Below are 22355 nucleotides of genomic sequence, written 5' to 3' on the forward strand. Positions count from 1 at the left end.
TACTACATCATTACCAAGTAAGTTGTATCTTGAGAATGCAAGGTTAATTGAACACCTGGAAATTAATCACTGTAATTCGTCATATCAATGAAATACAGATGAAAAACAGTATGATTATTTCTATACATGCATAAAAAAGTATTTACAAAATTCAGTACACATTCACAATAAAACCTCCCAACATACTAAGAATAGAAGGAAACTGCCTCAATTTGATGAAGTAGGTTTATGAAAAAACATAGTGACATCATATGCAGAAGTAAAATACTTAGTATATTCTTTCTAAGATCACAGGCATGCCAAGGATGCTTGATTTCACCATTTTTATTCCAGTTTGAGCTTATACTGGAGGTTCTAATAAGTTCAGTAAGTCAAGAAGAAGAAATAAAAAGGCATATAAAATGGAGAGGAAGAATAAAAGTGTATTTACAGTCTTCCTGGTTGTTTATACAGAAAATTCTTAAGGTATACCAGAAGGTCAGTTCAACAGAGACTTAGTTGTGATCCTAATTCTGTATGTTCCAAATAATAAAGCTTGAAAATATATAAAGCAGAAATTACCAGAACTAAAAGTAGAACCACACAAATCCACAAATCGTACTTTTAAGGTAACTCCTAATAACTGATAGAGCAAGCATACAAAAATTCAGTAAGAATATAGATCTGGACAACACAACTAGCAGACTGGACCTAATTATCAAAGACCCATTGCACCTATCAATGACATAATTCACATTTTTTTTAAGTATACATGCAACATTTTGCCAAATTGAGTATGTGCTGGTCCATAAAGAAAACCTCAGCAAATTTCAGAAGTCTGAACATGTTTTGTAACTGAGCTGGATATCAACTGGAAATTAAAAATTAAGGGTTGGCCATAAAGAAGGTACATTTCTTTGAAAATTGACAAAGTAGATAAAGCTTGTATAAAACTGTTTAAGAAAAAAGCAGAACTGAATTCGATATCATTAACTGTAGCACTATTTATTTTATGTACTACCAAGAAAAAGAAGCAAACAAATTGACAGAAAGCTTGCAGTTCATACAGAAGTTTTATTTTTATATGAAAAAGCTTTTTCTAAACTTACTTAGACCTGTCTTCATCATATTCTGTGGTAAAAAATTTTTCAAGTTTATTTATTTACTAACATTAATATTTTTTAACATTCTAAGATTTTGTTGTGGAAGTTGGGGGTACGGGGAGAGGGGAAGGAGGAAGGAAATAGGGTTGGACAAGGAGGAAGGAGGGGAGGGCATGGTTGAGGCCCATGGCACCTACCTCATTCCTGCAGGAGAGACAAGGGGGCTTCCAGCAAAGGCTTGGTTGTAGATGGGTTGGATACACTCCCAGTTTCACTGTATGGAAATTCATATTTCTCTACATTCCTAGACCTAAGTTATATTTTTAATTTTGACAACTCAGTCATCGAATGGTGCATTAGTCTATAATGTACCGTTCAGTACATGGTTAAATATAAATGTGCATTCCCCTGAGTATTAATAAGGTAAAGCAACTTTTACCATAAATGGTTTTACTTTCGAGAATTCTGAAATCAATTCAGTTACACACACACACACACACACACATACACACACAGTAAGTTAGAATTTCTTATTAGATTTTACTGATTATAAAGATTGGAAAAAAATTTTTAAAATAAGATATATCAGTTTTCAAATTTATACCTCTAACGTTGTTCATTGCATTTTCCATGATTTTTAAAATGTCTGTAGTATTTCTCATTTGGCCCTTGATTCTATTTACTTATGGTATGTCACCTATTCTAAGAATTTCTTAAGAAATATTTTAATGCTTTTGGAACCTGACTTTTCTTACTAATGCTTCAAGCTTGGCAGCAGTAGGACAGAGCAGTCCCTGCCTAACACTGTTGGGACTGGCTGTCTTTCATGAGCCCTGAACATCCCTGAGTGTTCTCACTGAGTGTGCAAATACAAGGCTTATCTCTGTCTCCTCAAAATGAGCCGTCTCTGTGGTCACTCAGGCAACTAAGCAGTTAAGTATACCAAAGGTAGAGAAATACCTTGTCTGCTGCTTACTCACAAAGTGCTGGGACCTTAGCCCTGGGCTGCTCTTCTAAAATGCAGCCCACCAAGTGCAGGTGTCATCTGGCGTCTGCATCACTCTGTGAACACTGGGTTCAGAGAATCAGTGCAAGTATGCTGACATACTGCTATTGCTTTTGCTGTGAGTAGTAAAGTCTGACTTCTGGTCTAGGAGTCTCAGGGATTCTGCCAGCACCCATGAAACTGTGGAGGCAAGCTAGCTTGTTAGCTTACAAGTAAGATAAACATCTCAAACCCTTCACAGTTTTTGATAACAGTATGTATTAAAACTTGCAATGGTTTAGGAAAAAATTCTAGGGGAGAATAATGGATCACTATTTTAAAAATGCTGCATCATTAACATTTCTGGTAGTACAGATTGCTATCTGGCATGAAAATTAAGACTGAGTAAAAATTGGTATAAAACCGTGAGGAAGTCTTAAGAATTCATTTATTGATTTCACTTATATTGTCCAGTATTGGGTATAATTGAGAGGAACACTTCTAAAGTAGTCATTCAGGTTTCCTGGATGCATTTTTCAAAATGATTACAAACCATGTGAACATTTTAAGGAAGATAGTATTTTGCATCTTATTTTGAAGAAGGCTTTAATTTGGTTATTGATATTAAAGGATATTATATTTCATGATGAGCATGAGATATAAATTTAGATGTTATTAACCATTAATATTAAGGTTAAATTTTGTAGTGAAATTTATATCAATTTATGAGCTGCAGACTTTGCTGTTGGGGTTCCATTGATTGTGTAATAGTTTGAAGTAACTTCCAGCATGGAATAATTAGAGCAAATGCTCTGTTTTTCAAAGAAGATCAAATTAATTCAATTTATAAATTCCTTTTTTTCACAGAATGTTAATTTTGTATTTTGGCAAGAATACCTGTGAGGTAAGCTTTAGGTAGGCCCATGACAATTCTTGCATTTCCAGCTCTTCCAAAATATAAATAGATATTAACACAGTTTTGCATCTTTTATGGCTGTGTAAATTTATTTTGTATCCTTTTTAGGGTAGCATAATGGCAAAAGTAGTCATTGGGCTTTCTGTTCAGTGTAAGGATCTTTTAGAATATGTTCTGCTCTATCCATAAAATTAGAGAGCTGAACTAGGTTTGGGTTGGTGTTCATTTTCAAACCATATTCTTTTTATTTCACCAACATCTGAGTGTCAAGAGTATTTCACAGAGTGCTGGTGAAGAATTCTAACCATAACTAGCCAGTGGTAGAAATGAAAAGGTCTGATATATACACACATAGAGTTGCCTTATAAAAATGTGTCATTAAGAAGAATCATATGAGTAAGACTGTTAGAGAAATTCAAGACAAAAGAGATAAGACAACCTGACAAAAGGGGCCTCAGAGATAATGTCAGATTTCATGTGGCCCTTAAAAAAGAATGGGTGTGATGATGTTTCCAGTTCAGCACAGTGGAGAGAGGCCATGACATGAGGAGTCAGATTTGAGTTCAGGTTCTGGGTCTCGTACTTACTGATTGAAAGACTTAAAGAAGTTACTTTCTTTGTCTGAATTTAAATAAGTTACTGAGATCCACCATTCAGGATTACTAAATGTAAAAGAATTCTTTTTAGTAATTTTTATATTTATTGTTTTAGAATATAGGCTGTTGATAGATCCTTAGATATCTGTGGTCATTTTCAAAAAAGTGTTTTCTTCAATTATATGATTACTGTTGCTGTGGGTTGAATGAGTCCCCCCAAAGTTCATGTGTTGAAAATTTGATCCCCATTTTAACAGTGTTAAGAGGGTGGGAAATTCAGTTATGGTGTTTGAAAGGTGAGGCCTATAAGAAGTGTTGGATTATGAGGACTTTGCCCTTGTGAATGGAATCAGTGATTTAATGGGTTATCCTGAGCATAGACTGGTGGCTTTATAAGGAGAGCATGTGAAATAGCTCTTACCATTCTGGCCATGTGACACCTTGAGTTGCTGTAGACAGTCACCACCAAAAAGAAAAGTGTTCCCTGGATTTTGGATTTCCCAGCCTCCAAAACTGTAAGACATAAATTTCATTTGCTTTGTAAATTGCCCAGTTTCAGGTATTCGGTTATCAGTGACAAAGAACAGGCAGATACGGCCATGAACATTATTTAAATTGATCCTTGCTCTCAAAATTAACCACAGTAATAGTTAGTGGTAAAGTTTGTTTCATACCTCAGAAAATATTTTCCATCACATACATCTTTCAGTTAGACGGTGAATAGCATCTGTTACGTCTGTTCCTTAATTAAGAGGAAATGGAGCAAAGATATTCTGAAAGAGTAGACTTTCTCTTTGTCTCAGGTGAGATATGTTTTTAATCACTAGTGGACAAATAATGAACCCTTTCGTTGGTCACTGAAAATACTTCTTTTGTCACCAGTGAAACATATTTTAGAACTGTTATCAAGACTGAAGCAAATAACTTTTTGATTATAGTTATATGGGTGTCAGTTGATAACAGGGAAAGGAATTTAAGAATTTTACTTTAGTTCCATATTTCTGAAACTTGAGCATACTTGAAATGAATTGTAATGAAGAAACCAAAACATGGATTCTGTGAACTTTTTTTTTTATTCTACTGAGAGATTATTCTTTTCTTAGCTGATGTAATTGAATTTCACAGTAATTTCAGTAAAGCATAAAATAATAAAATGGGTAACATTTAACAGTATTAATCATAACAACATTATCAATGTATAAAATATATAAAAGTGGCATTTTGTAATGGTAAAAAGTCAAGAATGTAAAAAGCAAATAGTTCAGAAATTTTTTAAAGAATAGTGTTCAAGGAAATTATAAATGTTGGATGCATAATTGTAATTCATGAAGGAACACGTTCATACAGCTGTTTTTACCTACTAAAAATCCTACAGAATGAAAAAAAAATGGTAAGAGACTCTTCTAAAAAATTTTCCTGTTTTGGCTTGACTATCACCTATTAGATACAAGGCTTTGTAGTGGTGCTGTTAGCTATGTTCACACAACTCATATTCAGACCATGTTGAAACCTATTGAAGTCATGCTTAACATCATCACTGGAGAATGATTTTTTAAATGCTTTGAATTTATTAACATCTTTGAATGTACATAGCAGTCTTACTCTGAGTAGTTTATATTTCAGAAGCAGCCTAAGGAAGTGAAAATAATTCAGTATCTTCAGGAGAAAAGGAAAATTGCATTACTTAATATATTTTGCTGCATTAACTGTTTCACTTTATGTGGTTATGTTTTGCTAGTCAAATCATGATGAAGAGTTATAATAAAGATACCACTTTTTATAGTTAATATTTTGTTAGCCAAATTTTAATAAAGAATTAGAAGAAAATTCTTGGAGTTTTATAGGTTTTGGCTGATAGAGGTATGGCATAAGCATAGGAGAAATGTACAGCTACAGAATCCTAGAGTCACCTAGTCTTTCCAATTAAGTAAATTTTTCCTTGATTTTTATTCGCTGAGATGTATGTGTGTGTGAAATTCGGTCATGTGTCCCTTAACGATGGGGATACGTTTTGAGAAATGTACCATTAAGCAATTTCATTGTTGCGTGAACATCATAGAGTGCACTTAAACAAACCAAAATGGTATAGTCTGCTGCACACCTGGGCTATATGGCATAGCCATTATGATCTTTGGGATCACCATCATGCATGCATTGTGTCATTGACAGAAACGTCACTATGTGGTGCATGATTGTATATATTAACACTTTGGAATTATTAGGAAAAGAAGGAACTCTGTCCATAATTATGGTTGCAGTTCATTGGACTCTGATTTATCTCTTTATTTTGTGTATGTGGTTTTTTATTTAATTTTACAGGAGAAAGATAAAATAATTGTTTTGATATTGCCTTAGTGATATTTTTTAACAGATCTTGAATTGAATTTTTCAAATATTTAATTTTTTTTTCTAACCAATATAGAAAAATACACATGTAGAATGCACAGGAAAGCACTCACAGCTTAGTTAGTAATCATTGAACCTGGTATATTTTATGTTACTTGCCATCTTCACTTTATAATATACACTTTTAATAACAGGTGTTTCTTAAGTGCTTACTATATGCAAAACACTTTGGTGGATATTTTAGGGAAGTGGTTTCTAATATTATAATGACAGTAGTTTAGCATGTGTTGAATAATGAAAATGCGTGTTTTTAAAAACTGGATTCAGTAATGCTTTCTAAATGAATTTGTGTTGTTTGAATTATGGTAGGATGCATATATGCTGAGAGGCGATTTATTTATAGAATATAGAGCTATTATGTATATATGTATAAAATAAGACAAATACAGAAATTAGTATCATTTAATAAAACCTGTTGAGAATATTATAAAAGAAGTGCAGGTTCAGATCTGTGCAGGATGGAAGAGAAGAGAAACATAGAGCTATTGGTCATGTTCCACATTTTTATTTAGGCATTCTCAACTGCATTGTGAGTAATACAAAAAATGAGTAGGAACTGTCTTTGCTCTGTAGTTGCTTACTATTCCATATAACGGAAGATTACAGTACGATATTAAGTATCATAATAGAGCCATAAAATTCAATAGAAGCGAAGTGTGGGTGGGATGAATTCTGATGGAATGGGATAACTTGGGAAAACATTGTGGAAGAGAGAGTATTTGAGCTCATTCTTCATTTTTAATTACTTTTAAAAAATAGATTCGCCTTACTACTCTTTAAGTCCATTTTGTATAAAACCCATGATACAGTCGCGGTCATGGTTTAGTCTTCTTTCTAGGAAACTATAGTGATCCTCCTATATGTCTCACTTCAGATCCAAATCCTGTAAGGAAGGCAGTTTAGTGCTTTATCAGCTGAGTTCTCCTCCAGTCAAAACCCCAGAGATTACAGGTGTATCTTTATTAACCTTTTTACTAAAAATTATGTTTAAAAATAGTTTTTTATGTAATCTGTTTAATATGTTTATATTGACTGAGTTAATTAAAAAATACATTACCTTAAGCTAGTACTTTTCATCCCCAAAGTACGTTTTCAATTGTATTTTTCTAAATTATAACCTCTAGTCATGTCAGTTTGTTACTCTGTTATCCCTCCTCTATATTCATGTTTATGTCATTTCCTACAATCATCTGTTCCTCTTTGATTTTAGATCGCAGCCTATCCGAACCTGGATAACATCATGTTCACATCAGTTACATAGCTCTTACAAGCTGCTGGATACTCTTCTAAGTGCTATCCAAACAACACATTTAAACTCATTACAGTTCTATGGTGTATTATACTTATTCCTGTTTTATATGTGAGGAAACCAAGGCACAGAAAAGTGTAAATATTTTGCCCAAGATTAAACAGCTAGTAAGTGGCTAATAAGTGTAGTATCATAAATTCCTTAGAATATCAGCAAATGAATGTTCAAAATTCATATTTAAAAAATTATATTCAGAAACAAATAATTGGGTTCTTTTTGCTTTTGAATTTTTGTGGAATTTACCGTCTAGATAGAATTCCCTCAGGAAAGGTAGCTTTTGTACAGTGCTGCCACTCTTACTGTCTTAAAACTGTCATTACATAAACCTGATAACAACCTTTGCTTGAGACAGGCTATATGCAGATTTTCAAAGTAATCATCTTGTTTCTTGTTACTGTTTTCAGTGAAATAATTGTAATCTTCTTCATTATTTTGGTTTTTAAATATTATATCTAACCTTTCTTGTCTTCTTACTTACTAGTTAGTTGTAAGGTCTTCAAAAGCAGAGAAGTGTGTCATCCAAAGTCAGTTTTCCTCCTATTAGTTTGCCTGATTTTTAAATGAGAAATAGGTAATTATATTAATACCTACCTCTGAGATTTTTTAAAGGATTGGATTGTTTTACAAAGTGCTGAGTATAAAGCCTATGTTTGTTAATTTTTTTGTTCATCATATTAATAGCTCTGACTTTATTTATTTATTTATTTTTATTTTTTATTTTTTTTAAATACATTTTATTATTTTGAGAACTTGTATCCTTTCTTTGTCGTTTTTTCGTGACCGGCACTCAGCCAGTGAGTGCACCGGTCATTCCTATATAGGATCCGAACCCGCGGTGGGAGCGTCGCCGCGCTCCCAGTGCAGCACTCTACCGAGTGCGCCACGGGCTCGGCCCAGACTTTATTTTTTTATTTCATGCTGTGCTCTAGTAAATAATAGTTGGGGGGCTCTTACAGTCATTGCTAAGGGATGTGAATACAAATCTGATTCCATACTTATTGGAGCTTTTTAGATAATAATGCACATCGGACTGATTATGTCAAAAGAAAAATACTAGAATGAGAATACATAGAATATCCTGTTGGGGAGGACTTAAGGGAAGATTTTATGGAAAGATGATTTCGATATTGGAATTTTGATGATTTGAGAAGAAAAATGGATAAGGGTAGAAAATGTTTGTCTTTTTTTTCCTATCTTTTTTCTTTGGTGTACTACCAGCAAATAAATACTCCAGTTTAACATTTTAAAACATCATATTCTAAAACAAATGATTGTTTCATTTCCCATGCCTTTAGTAACCTTTTCTTATGTTTGTTAGATGGTGCAGAAAATAAGACCCGGTATACAAAATTTCGCATATGAATTAGTGAAAGAAAGGATTCTGTTAATGGTATGAGGAAGTATTTTGTGCTTCCGTGGGCAGTAACTACTTTTATATGGGTGGTTGTTAACAACAGAAACTCAGCCCAAAGTTTCCAAAATGATTTTTGCCTGTCCTTTATTATATACTCACTATTTCTGTTAAACATTAGCCAGCTATAGAAATTTAAACTTGTTGGGAAATGAAATTTAAAAATTACCTGATCATTTTTGTCTTTTTATGGTAAACTCTTTGCACATATTTAGTTCAGCCTTCTCACCCTTAACTATGGAATCATCAAGGTCATATTCAGCTTCCCAACTGGTCTTGTTCGAAATTATTTATGCATACTACAAGCATCTCAGATCTAGAGAAATCTTACTCATTTTGGTCATCAGTGGGACAGACCTGTATTGTTTGGCCACGTTTGGAGTTACATATAGTTTAGACATACACTGCAATTAAATTAGTGGAATTAACATATGAAAACTGGAAGAACATACCTAACAGTCTTTAAGTATTGTGTCTGTAGGAGGTAGATGTTCTTATGAAGGAAAAACATTGGGAATAGTCCTTTTATTTTTAACGTGGAGAATATTTGGCGCAAAAGACTAGAAGTTCTTTGAATTTAGCCAGTTGTTTTATTGTGTTTAATAAGCATTTGTTGAATGCCTGCTACCTATAAAGATTTTCCTACATGTTGATTTCAACAAATTGGATATAAAGTTATTTTAATTTTTATATATGATTAGAAATAATTTGCTTTGAAAACATGATTGTTGTTGGACTGAAGTTCAAGTTAAAAATGTTTTTGAGGTCAACTTTTATGATTGTAGTCAGTGAGGAATTAGATTGTGTGAAATATACTTCATGCCCAGTTTCTCAATGAACATTTCTTAAATTAAGATTATATTTAAAACTAGAGATGGTTATATGTCTAAGCTTTAATACTTGGCATAAAATGATTGTATTCATAGTAAGCATGTTATTGGAACCTTGGTTTGCTTCGATATAACACTTTTAAAGTCCTTTCTAAGAGGCTTTAGTTTATGAACTTTGACATTAAGAACACAGTAGGAACAGAAGTCTTGTGCTCATTTGCCTGACTACAAATGCCTAATTAAAACAGTCTATCAGCAGGAGTTGGGACAATCAGTGTGCTCTGATGCTTCATGTTATAGAATTACTTTGTTGTTCAAACAGATACTGTAATTAGAGCATAATTTTAAACTTCATAGGACAGTGACTCATGAAGTTTTTTATAATTAAAAACAGTCAAAAACAAAAGTAGTTTCTCAAATGTTGAGATTATGTTTTTACTTTATATTTCTATGTCACTATAGACAGCAGCTTCAAAAATGTAATGGATAATATTTTATTGAAAAATAATGGTTAGAACTCATTTACAGACAATGGTGTTGTCTAGCCCTAACTCAGCAATAGTGCTGGAAATATGCTTTGCGTATTAAGACCAAAGTTTAGTTTTAAAAACCTTATCTGTTAGAAGCTTTAAAGACTGGAAGAATTCTATGTGTTAAATTAAACATCTATAGGTTTATTCTTCTGTATCTTTATGTCATTGACATTCGACAGGCAATTCTCTCGTTTAGGGAAAAAAGCACTTTTGTAGGTGCAAGAGATCTGTTTTAGAATGTGCCTTTCTCTCGCTTCTTGATATTGTTCTTCATGTGACTTATTCAGGAATTTATTTATGGAGAAAGAACACTTGGCTTGGTTTTAGGGGATAGGACCACTATGAAAAACAAAACCAAATCTACCAAATAATCCTGTTAATCTGTTTCTTCACCTGCATCCGGAATCCCTAACTACCAGCTCTAAAATTCTGAGTACAAGACATAAAGTCAGCCTTCTGTTTTTGTGCATTTAGCATCTGTAGATTTAACCAACCTCAGATCAAAACTATTAGAGAATAAAAACTGCCTTTGTACTAAACACGTATAGACTTTTTTTCTTGTCATTATTCCGTAAACAATACAAAAACTGTTTACATAGCATTTACATTGTATTAGGTATTATAAGTAATCTAGAGATTATTAAAAGTATAGGGAAAGGTGTGCATAGGTTATATGGAAATACTATGCCATTTTATATAAAGGAGTTGGGCATCCCCAGATTTTGGCATCTGCAAAAGTCCTAGAACCAATCCCCCATGAGTATTGACAGATGACTATAACTTAGAATTCCATGCCAAAATGTTTAAATGTAAAATGGTAAGGCAGAAAGAATTCTAAAGATTTCAGAACTTTGTTTTCTGCTCTGCCTGTGTACAGTAGCTTGGTAGTATAACACTTACTGTCTGTATGACTTGGGTAAGCCATCTCTAAGTCTTTTTGTTAACATGTTGGTAAGTATAATAGTTCCTCACTCATTTAACTTAAGAGGATTGAATGAAGTGATGTCTTTATATTGCTTAACATACTTGGCTAGCAGTAGGTCTTTAATAAAAGCCTTGTTGCCATCATCATCATCATCATCATCATCATATTTTCATTTTTAGTTTGTTGATCATTACCTTAGAGGCTAAGAATTATTTGAAATTTATTTCTCTATAATATACTTGTTAAGAATATATACCCTAATAAAGTGTCATTAGTTGTTGTGTCTGTCTGCTCTGTGATCAGGTCTGAATGCCATTACAAAGTTGTTTAATATGCTACTAAAGTTTAATTTACTATTATAAATAAGATTATTTTCCACTTTCTTGAATCCTCTCTTGTCATTTCACCCTGCCTTAAAACAGAAGATTCAAGGTCAGTGGTTTTGGGTTTTAAACATAAACATATTGTGCATATAGCAGTTATTTATATGTAGTTTGTCTCTGCTGTCACTTTGCTCTGTTATATTGAGATATAACTTTAGTCTTACAGCTTTAAAAAGACTGACTCTTATTGTCCTCCATTGTTGTGCTTTGTTGAAACAAGTCAGCATTGGCTTGTTAGAGTAAAAGAAAAGACCTGTCTTTGGTGAGATATGAAAATAAGACCTCGTGAGCATTATTGTAGAGAATATGGGAGAATTGACCAAAAGTAAGAGAACAAGAGTAAAAGATGGGATAAAGATTATCAAATATACCTGATGTGTTAGTCTGTTTCTGTTGCTTCTAACAGAAATACCTGGAACTGGGTGATTTTTAAGAAAATGAAAGTTATTGCTTACAGTTTCAGAGGCTGGGAAGTCCAAAGTCCAAGGAACACATCTGGTGAGGGTCCTTTTTGGTGGTGGCTTTACAGCAATGCAGGGGTCAACGTGGCAGAAAAATGGTGGAGCAGAGAGAGAACTTGTCATGTTCTCTTCTTTTAAAGTCCTCTGGACCATGCCCATGACCACCATTAAACCAACAACTTAAATCACCTCTTCAAGGCCCCACCTTTCATTTGCTATAATTGAGCCTCCCACCTTCTCAACACTGTCACAGTGGGGACCAAGCCTCCAACACATTAAACTTTTGGGGGCACACAATCCATTCCATAATAGCTGACAACTAAGGATGTCAAAAAGAAGCAGGCCTGGAAACGAAGATATATATGAACAAGGGAGAAGATTCAGAGGATTATATAGACAAATGCACAGTAATCACTAGCAGCAGAGCACTGTGGGAAAGCTGCAGCATGTTAATGCAGTTTGATATTTGATTTTAACGATGTTCTTCAATAATAAAAGTGGAATTATCAGTAAATATTTTTTAGGGCCAGATAGGTGTAAAATCAGTGTGTACAGTCAAGAGGATAAAAATCAATGAAATATGATTCTGGTATTCAACTGCGAGCAAACTTTCTAATAGAACAAGACAGTGCGTAGGTAACTATAAGTTACTGTATGATACAGTGAAAAAGAAAAAAAGTAAATACTGAGGAGAGGAAAGAAGAGACATTCTGGTATAGGTGATGATTTGCAGAAAGTTATGGGCATTAAAATCCATGGCCAATTGATTTATATCATATGGAGTAAATATGAATGTATCGTAGGAACATGAGTGAGAAATGGTACGTGAAGTTAGCGTGGATTGAAATGGATGGGTAATGTGCAGTAGCCAGTCTCTATCAAGGCACAAATAAGCTGTGACTGATTTCAAAGATTTTTCTACAAAACCAATCAGTTATCAAGTTTTAAAAATTCACACTTAGTCAGGAAACTCATTCACAGTCAGTAATAGCTGAGACATAATTGTGGACAAGTTTGGAGAAAGGACATAACTGAACTCCAGTTCAGACATGTTGAGCGTGCTTTAGAGACACTGAAGTACAGATGTTATTAAGTTGGCATTTGGATTGGAAGTCTAGAAATCAACAGGCAGGACTGTGCTTAAAAATGTAAATTTGGAAATATGTTGATGCCAAAGAAAGTTCTAAATGGCTGAAGATTTGGTGGCACATATTATGAAGTGATACGACTTTGGGTGAATATAAAACAGACATTATAATAGTTAGTATTAATGAGCTATTTTTTCCACATCAGTATCTCAGCTATTTATCACTGAAATATTTGAAACATAACTGTAAAAAGAAAGTAATGCCTTACAGACCACCTATAGATACACCGTTTTTGGTGTGTATCCGTTTTGTCATTCCTTCTCTATGTTTTATTTCAACCTTTTCTTTGTTCTGAATTACTTATTGAAGTGAGAAATCTGGGGAGTGGGATCTTAATGTGAATATTTGGGGATTCAGAAGTAAGCATCCTATAATTATATCTATTTCTCACTTATTTACTTAATTTATGGCTAAAAATAAACCTTTATTGACATGTTTTATTGATTTCTCTATAAAGATCTGCCAATCCCAGATTGTTTTTATTATCTGTTTTAGAAACAATGAGAACACAGGGAGAAATTACTTTTGTATTGAATAATTACTAGATTCAAAACTCGCTGTTGAAGGAATTTACTTAATGTTACGTCTTCTTGAGCTGGAATGGACTATACAGTAAGATAAATGTGGCTTCTGGGTAGAATGATTTGAAGACCTTTTTTAAAAATGAAGTTTGATAAGCACATAGTTCAAAGATTTTATAAGGCTTTATGTGGAAAACAGGGTTTCTGCTCTCCCCCTCTGCTATCTAACCACATCCACCACCCATAGTCACTTCCTGCTCATTAAAAGAGATGCTTTGGGATTTGTTCTTTATTGCTACATTTTATGCTTACACTGCTACTAGTTGATTTTGAAGTTTTTTATTCATTCATTGTGGTGAGAACTCAGTGGGCCCTTTTAATCTGGAAGCTTATGCCCTTCAGTTTGTTTTTTTTTAAGTAAGTATTATGTTGATCATTTTTCTCCCAACACTTTCTTCTGTCATTCACCTTCTGAATCTCTTGGACTAGTCCTCTAATTTATATATGATTCTGTACCATGTTCCATGTCTGTCTTTTCTGCTACTTAAAAGGAGAATTCCTCAATTTTTATCTTACAACCTTTCTATCAAGTTTTTCATTTCTTTCATATTTTTAAAATTAAAAAAATTTTTTTTTATTGAAACACTGATTGCACATATTTGGGGGTAAAGAGTTATATTTCAGTACATGTATACAATGTGTGATGATCTAACCAGGGTAATTAGCATCCATCATTGCAAAAACTTGATCATTTCTTTGAGTTCCTTTTTATGTTTGGAATTTTTAAAAATAGCACTCTTTACTAGTTTCAGGGATGTAGTATCTTCTCTTAACTCTTTGAAGATATTTTAATTTTTACTCTCCCTGCTCAGTGGTTGCTTTTCTTCAGGCTGTTTTTTTGTCTGTCTGTTGGGCTGGACGTTCTCTCCGCAGAAGGGTCACTCAATGTCCTGCCCCCAGAGTGTGGAGTGGGGGAGATGGCTGGACAGCTCAGCCTTCAGTGCGTACATTATCCCATCAACTGTCCCTCATAACCCAGTTCCAAAACGGGTTTTACTTTGTTTAGGAATAAATTTCTTGTCTTCTGCTGGGAATTAGTGTTCGATAGCTAGCTATCTGGGGACAGGGAATGTTGGGATTCAGTTTCTTTTCAATGAGAATTCAGCCAGTCCTCCAGTCTCAGCACAATCCTCACTCCCATTTCCACTGCTGCCAATTTCTTCAGCCTTTTATTTTTTTTTATTTTTATTTTTTTGAGGGTTGCTGGGTGGTGTCTGCTCTGAAATTGGTTTCCTTCTCATCTGGAATCTGCTAAGTCTATGCTACTTACTAATCTGAAAGTTCCTGAATTTTTGTTTCCTTTTCCATTTTCTTCTTTCTTTTGAGTTTGTCCATTTTAAGCTACACAGTGTTTTAGAAGAATTTTAGGAGGGAGTGAAAGTACAGGATTCCATTCATTTCACCATCTTTGAAAGTTTTTGTTCTATTAACTTTTTAAAACTGTAAGCAACTATATTTTAAAGCAAACATTAGGATAAGTTCAACTTTTTTATTTTTTGTATTTTTAACTGGCATTTAAGTTACTGAATTAAGAGTACGTATTTGCAAAAGTGTTTTACAACTGAAAAATGTATTCCTTCATTAAAGCACAATGGCAAATTATACTGCAGCTTTGTTCTCTGTTCCTGTCATGCAAATAATATCTTCTTTTTAAATCCTCTGGCTTTTGTCTTTTCTATGTGTAAAAGTTTCTGTGGAAAGTTACAATTTTAGTTTTTAATCTTAAGTTTTTCTGAAATATTTTGTATTTTAAATGTTCCTCCATCATTTTTGTATTAGTATCTGTAGGTATTAGTGTCTGACTCTCACATGCATTACATGTATGATAGCTTTTCATGTCTGGCTACTGATTATAACATCTGTATCACTTGTAGGTTGGTTTCAATTGGGTTTTATTTTACTTGGGGGGGGGGTATGTGTTGCATTTTCCTGCTTTTTTGAGTGCCTGTTAATTTTGGATTGGAATTTCAGATTGGAAGCCAGATAGTGTGAATTTAACCGTGTTGGATGGATATTTTGGTATTCTTATAAATACCCTTGAACTTTGTTCTGGGACACAATGAAGTTAGTTGGAAACAATTTGATTCTTTTAGGTCTTGCTTTTAAAATATATTTAGGCAGTACTGGAACAGTGCTCAGACTAGGTTTAGATTGTTTTTAGTGGCTGGCCTGTACGGGATCTGAACACTTGACTTTGGTGTTATAAAAGTGTGCTATAACCAGCTGAGCTAACTGGTTCAGACTAGATTGAATTATTTCCCACTACTGAGGCAGGACCCTTCTGTGTACTTTACCCCGTTTGTGAATTGTCAAGTCTTGCTGGCTCTGTGTGAGAACCTGGAATCTTTGGGGGTGGTTTTTTCTCGAGCCTCTGGAGTTTCCTCCCAAGCATACACTGGTCAGTGTTCAGCCAAATGCTTGAGTGGGCCCTTTGCAATTCTCTGGAGCTCTTTGTGTGCAGCTCTCTTCGGGACTTTTAACCTGTGAATCTAGCTGCTTTAGTTTCTCTGGACTCTCACCTTAGTCTCCTCAACTCAGGAAGTTGTCCTGGGGACTGTCAAGCCAGTGTGTTGGGGCAGTCATAGGCTTACCTCATTTTTCCCATCTCGTCGCCATCATTGTCTTTACTTGCCTGATGTCCAGTGGCTTGAAATTGTTGTTTTGTATATTTTGCCTGTTTCTTAGTTGTTATAATCGGGAGAGTGAATCTGGTTCCCGTTACTTCATCTCAGCTGGAAATAGAACCCTATTTATATGTACAGATTTAGGCAAATAAGCACACTTTCTGGTTCACCAAATTCATAGGTCTGTCTGCCAAAAAAAGATAAAAATACAAATTTTGGTAGGAAAATGTTGTCAGCTTTTTTGACCGTAATTAAAATTTGGATTTAAAAATTGATTTTTCTTGCCACAGTAGAGGTATTTATACACACTTTATATTATTTGCCATACCAATAACCCTGAGGTTCCCAATATCTGAATTCATTGACTCCTTAGTTTCTCAGTTAGCTTTTCATGGTGCCCCCTAGGTGAAAGAAAATAGCTTATAGTTCTATTTATCAAATATTTATTTCCCAAACAACTTAAGGTACTTCAGAAAGTTTGTGGAAAAGTAGAATTAAAAGATATGAATCTTTCCATGAACTTTTTTTTGAGGTACCTTTGTATTTATATCAAAACATATTAAATTGAAAAAATTTATGATTAATTTTATTTGTACATAACCACATTATTTAATAATGGCATCTGTTTTCTTGTGCACTGTTCAGATTCTCAAACCTTAGAATCAGATTGGACACTGCCACCCTCTTGTTCAGTGTTGGTTTTTGCATGGAGTTGCTGTTATAGCAACCGCAGAAAACCTAGCTTTGCAAAGATATGACATCATCAAAAGGAATGTGTTGTGATCTGGTGTTAAAACAGTCAAGTGTTTGAGCTAGTAGTTTACTAGGCACTGTATATCCCATAGTGCCATTGGGAGGACACTGTGCTGACTCAGTTCACTTTTTGGAAACATAGATGGCCAGTGATAGGATTATGTGCTTTGTCTGATATCTCATATTCCCTTACAACATGTGGATGTATTTTCATACTACTAAAGATGCTAAATGAAAGTAAAGCAGATATATATACTTTAGATACTTATTAGAACTTATTTCTATACTTATTGTCTAAGCTTTAAACATGTGAGTTGTAGTAGAAACCTGTTTTATTATACCAGCTTTATTTTCTTTAATCGGAATTTCACAATTTAGTAAAAACGGTGACCTTTAAGATAAAGATCCAACAACAGGTACTATTTATTATGTGTATATTATGTGTATACCACTTATGTTATTTATTTATAAGTTTATATTTTATTTTTTCAATAATTTAAAAATTTTAATTTATATGTTATAAATTATTTCTACATGTACTTATATATTACCTCTAAAAATTCAAACAAGAAGCCGCTCTGAAATTCTGAAATTATTATATCTTAGGTGAAAGAGAAATGTGGTCAACTCTACTTCTAAACCTCTCTGTAGCTTGACAAAGTTTTCAACAGGGGGATATTCCTTTCTAGGTGATTAGAAAACAAAGAAATGATACGTATTTATGACTTGATATTATTAAAGAGTGACCTTACAATCCATTTTTTTAAAGTACATGCTAATGGCAATATAGTTAAAGCTATTCTTACACTTCTTGTGATTAAAATGAGGTGTTTCCATAATTACTCCATACTTGAAATACTTAACACAAGTAGCACTTCTGTTACACAGTAGTGTCCATTTGCAAAATACTTTCCTTATGCTGAATACAACCAATGTTATTAAAAGCAGATCACTGAATTTGAGAATGAAGACTGATTCAGCTCCTAAATTGACAGTTTATTAGCTGTGTGACTTTGAGAAGTAATTTAACCTTACTGATCTTCTCTTTACTCATAAGTAAAATACAGAAATAATAACATGCTTCTCAGTGTTTTTCATGATAATTTAAGGGTGACATCATATGTAAGTTTTTTAGTACATAGGAGCACTACAGGGATTATGGTTGACTCATCACTGTTGTATTCTTGGCCATCTGGCTCCATGCCTGGTGCATAGTAGGTGTTCGACAAATATTAGTTGAATTAATTATCATTTGGTCAAGTAGTCTCACAGCCAGGGTTTTTTGTAGAGGAGGGAAGGAAAATAATTCAAAAGGTTTGTAGTGTCATCATAGAAAAATAAAATAAACATAACTTAAGTAGTTGGCAACAGGTTAGTATTATGAAAGTGTAATTTCTCTTTAAAGAGAAAAATTTATAGTAATATACTTTGTAAACTTTTTAGGAGGAGCAAAATAGAGGCAAGCCCAATTGGGAGCATCTTAATGAAGATTTACATGTACTAATCACTGTGGAAGATGCTCAGAACAGAGCAGAAATCAAACTGAAGAGAGCAGTTGAAGAAGTGAAGAAATTACTGGTACCAGCAGTAAGTAATAATTTCTGAATATTAGATTTGGGCCTCAGCCCCCCTTTTCAGCTTAATTGTAAATTATTATAATGTTTATATTAATAAAGAATGGGTTATTGTTTGTTAAAAGTTTTATTTAACCACAAGATATGAAAATAATTTGTAATTCATTAAATGTAGTATAATACACAAACATAGACATTACTCAAATCCTTAACTGGGAAAGCTTGTTTATTTTTGTGAAGGAAGCATTGTGGGAGGAGGAGCATACTCAATTATTGACCTACCTTTCAAAAGTAGTAGTCAACTTTTGAATCTTTCTATTCTAAGGGAAGAATATAGACACAACATCAGTAGGGTGATGGAAGCTCTCTTTTTGGAGAGGAGAAGAAGAGCAGGTATTTATTGTAAGCAGCTAATGAGTGCATAGAAGTCTGTACAGCTAATATGAGAGTACTTCAAAAAGTTCGTGTAAAAATAAAATTAAAAGATAATACAGATCTTTCCATGAACTTTTTTGAAGTACCCTCGTATTTATGTTGGGTGAACTGTGTTAGTAGGAACACGTTATTTGAGTTGTTAATGGGTGCCCGCTACTCTCCTGGCATATCATTGTCTCTAATAGAAAGATTAATGTTCCATGGGGAAACTTTCCCATAATATAATAAGATACTATTTTAATAAAAATCATAGCTAATTTTTACTAACGTACAATGTACCATTCTGAGCACTTTTGACATTTTACTGTTATTTCTGAGACAATAAAAATGATTAGAGTTCATATTTAGGGATCTTAGATAAGACATAGAAAGTGGTTTGGGAAGGGTGCATCTCATAACAAATGATCTGGCAACCTTGTGTTCTCATGCTTCCTTTCTTCTGTCTCTCCCTTACTCATCTCTGCCCTCTACCCACCACACTCCCCACTGGGTCTGCTCCTCCTTGCTACACAGCCCTTTAGAAGCTTGAGAAATGGTGATTGGACTATTACCACAGTATTATCTCTTTTGACAGGAAATGAAAAATAAATTAATTGGTTTTCTGATGCATTATTATAATAGTTTTTTATTATCTTAGTAAAATATATGGAAATGTGGACCCTAACTTACTACTAGAAAAACTGGGAATCTGGGAGTATTGTTAGTATTGTGTCCAACAAAAATGTATTGGCATTTACGTAAATGAAAACGGCATCTGCTGTTTCTTATTTGCCAGATAGTCTGTTCTTTATTATCCTGAAAGCCTATTCTACAAGTAAATTCACAAATATAAACATTTTTCATGAACTTGACAAAATTGACTTCTTAGGGCTGGCCAGTTAGCTCAGTTGATTAGACAGCCTTCTAACACCAAGGTCAAGGGTTCGGATCCCCATACCAGCCAGCCACTGAACAAAACAAAACAAAAAAACAAAAAAAACTCCCTGGAAGAAAAGGATTTTGTGTAAATTCTGTTGGTAGGTCTTATAAGGGATATAAATAAGCACGTTAAATATAAACTAAAATCTATATTTGTGTACTGTTAAACCCCGTAATCTTCTTCCTTTTCATTAATAATTGTGTGGTATTGAAAAGCTATAGAAGAGGGGGTCTGTGTAAGCATACTGGGCTGTTAGTCCCACAATCAGAAAAAGTTATTTAACATTGGACTTTTATTGCTAAGTGTATCCAAAAAATATTCAGCTCATGCAAAGCAAATGAGTTCAACTAATAAAGCAAATAGATTAGTGTGTAATAATTGAAACTCTTGCTGACCTATTATATTATTCTGATTATGCTGTAAGCTATTTTAGTTCTCAGAGGTATTAACCTGGGAAAGAGCATTGAATTAGAAGCTGTTTTAGTAACTAGCTGTGTGTCCATTAGAAAGGTAGTTCTAACTTCTCTGTTCCCTCATTTACAAAATGAGAGAGTTGGAGCAAATGACCTCTAATGATCCTTTTGTCTTAAAGATTGTTTATCTTTGAATATGAAAAGGTGGCAGTAGATAAAAAATAACAAGCTTTTAAAAAAATTAATACAGTTTATATATATATATATATATATACATATTTTTTTTTTATACACAGTGGAATTGTTCTATTCTGCTTGACTTTTTTTTTTTTTAAAAATTTTATTTTGTCGATATACATTGTGGCTGATTATTGCTCCCCATCACCAAAACCTCCCTCCCTTCTCCCTCCCCCCCTCGCTCCCAACAATGTCCTTTCTGTTTGCTTGTCGTATCAACTTCAAATAATTGTGGTTGTTATATCTTCTACCCCCCCCTGGTTTGTGTGTGTGTGTGTGTGTGTGTGTGTTTGTGTGAATTTATATATTAATTTTTAGCTCCCACCAATAAGTGAGAACATGTGGTATTTCTCTTTCTGTGCCTGACTTGTTTCACTTAATATAATTCTCTCAAGGTCCATCCATGTTGTTGCAAATGGCAGTATTTCATTCGTTTTTATAGCTGAGTAGTATTCCATTGTGTAGATATACCACATTTTCCGTATCCACTCATCTGATGATGGGCATTTGGGCTGGTTCCAACTCTTGGCTATTGTAAAGAGTGCTGCGATAAACATTGGGGAACAGGTATACCTTCGACTTGATGATTTCCATTCCTCTGGGTATATTCCCAACAGTGGGATAGCTGGGTCGTATGGTAGATCTATCTGCAATTGTTTGAGGAACCTCCATACCATTTTCCATAGAGGCTGCACCATTTTGCAGTCCCACCAACAATGTATGAGAGTTCCTTTTTCTCCGCAGCCTCGCCAGCATTTATCGTTGAGAGTCTTTTGGATTTTAGCCATCCTAACTGGGGTGAGATGGTATCTCAGTGTAGTTTTGATTTGCATTTCCCGGATGCTGAGTGATGTTGAGCATTTTTTCATATGTCTGTTGGCCATTTGTATATCTTCCTTAGAGAAATGCCTACTTAGCTCTTTTGCCCATTTTTTAATTGGGTTGCTTGTTTTCTTCTTGTAAAGCTGTTTGAGTTCCTTATATATTCTGGATATTAATCCTTTGTCAGATGTAGATTTCGCAAATATTTTCTCCCACTCTGTTGGTTGTCTTTTAACTCTGTTAGTTGTTTCTTTTGCTGTGCAGAAGCTTTTTAGTTTGATAGAATCCCATTTGTTTATTTTTCCTTTGGTTGCCCGTGCTTTTGGGGTCATATTCATGAAGTCTGTGTCCAGTCCTATTTCCTGAAGTGTTTCTCCTGTGTTTTCTTTAAGAAGTTTTATTGTTTCAGGGTGTATATTTAAATCCTTAATCCATTTTGAGTTGATTTTAGTATATGGTGAGAGGTATGGGTCTAGTTTCATTCTCCTGCATATGGATATCCAGTTGTCCCAGCACCATTTGCTGAAGAGGCAGTCCCTTCCCCAGTGAATAGGCTTGGTGCCTTTGTCAAAGATCAGATGGCAGTAAGTGTGTGGGTTGATTTCTGGATTCTCTATTCTATTCCATTGATCAGTGTGTCTGTTTTTATGCCAGTACCATACTGTTTTGATTATTATAGCTTTGTAGTATAGTTTAAAGTCAGGTAGTGTTATGCCTCCATCTTTATTTTTTTGGCTCAGTATTGCTTTGGCTATGCATGGTCTTTTATTATTCCATATAAATGTCTGGATAGTTCTTTCCATTTCTGAGAAAAATGTCTTTGGAATTTTGATGGGGATTGCATTAAATTTGTATATCACTTTGGGTAGTATGGACATTTTCACTATGTTGATTCTTCCAATCCAAGAGCATGGGATATCTTTCCATCTTCTTGTATCCTCTCTAATTTCTCTCAGCAGTGGTTTGTAGTTCTCACTATAGAGATTTTTCACCTCCTTGGTTAACTCAATTG

General features: G+C 34.0%; 1 protein-coding gene and 1 long non-coding RNA gene across 2 annotated transcripts in view; both read left to right on the forward strand.

Moving 5' to 3' along the window:
- Positions 1–18526, forward strand: part of LOC134385259 (uncharacterized) — a 60381-nt gene extending 41855 nt beyond the window's left edge. Inside the window, exon 3 of the long non-coding RNA XR_010024279.1 lies at positions 18387–18526. This is a non-coding gene — a long non-coding RNA (uncharacterized LOC134385259). The remainder of the gene's footprint in view (positions 1–18386) is intronic.
- LOC134384026 (procollagen galactosyltransferase 2-like) overlaps positions 1–22355 on the forward strand; it is a 235169-nt gene that overhangs the window by 150003 nt on the left and 62811 nt on the right. The gene's annotated exons all lie outside the window — the stretch shown is intronic.

This window comes from Cynocephalus volans, chromosome 8 (genome assembly GCF_027409185.1).
Source record: "Cynocephalus volans isolate mCynVol1 chromosome 8, mCynVol1.pri, whole genome shotgun sequence".
NCBI lineage: Eukaryota > Metazoa > Chordata > Mammalia > Dermoptera > Cynocephalidae > Cynocephalus > Cynocephalus volans.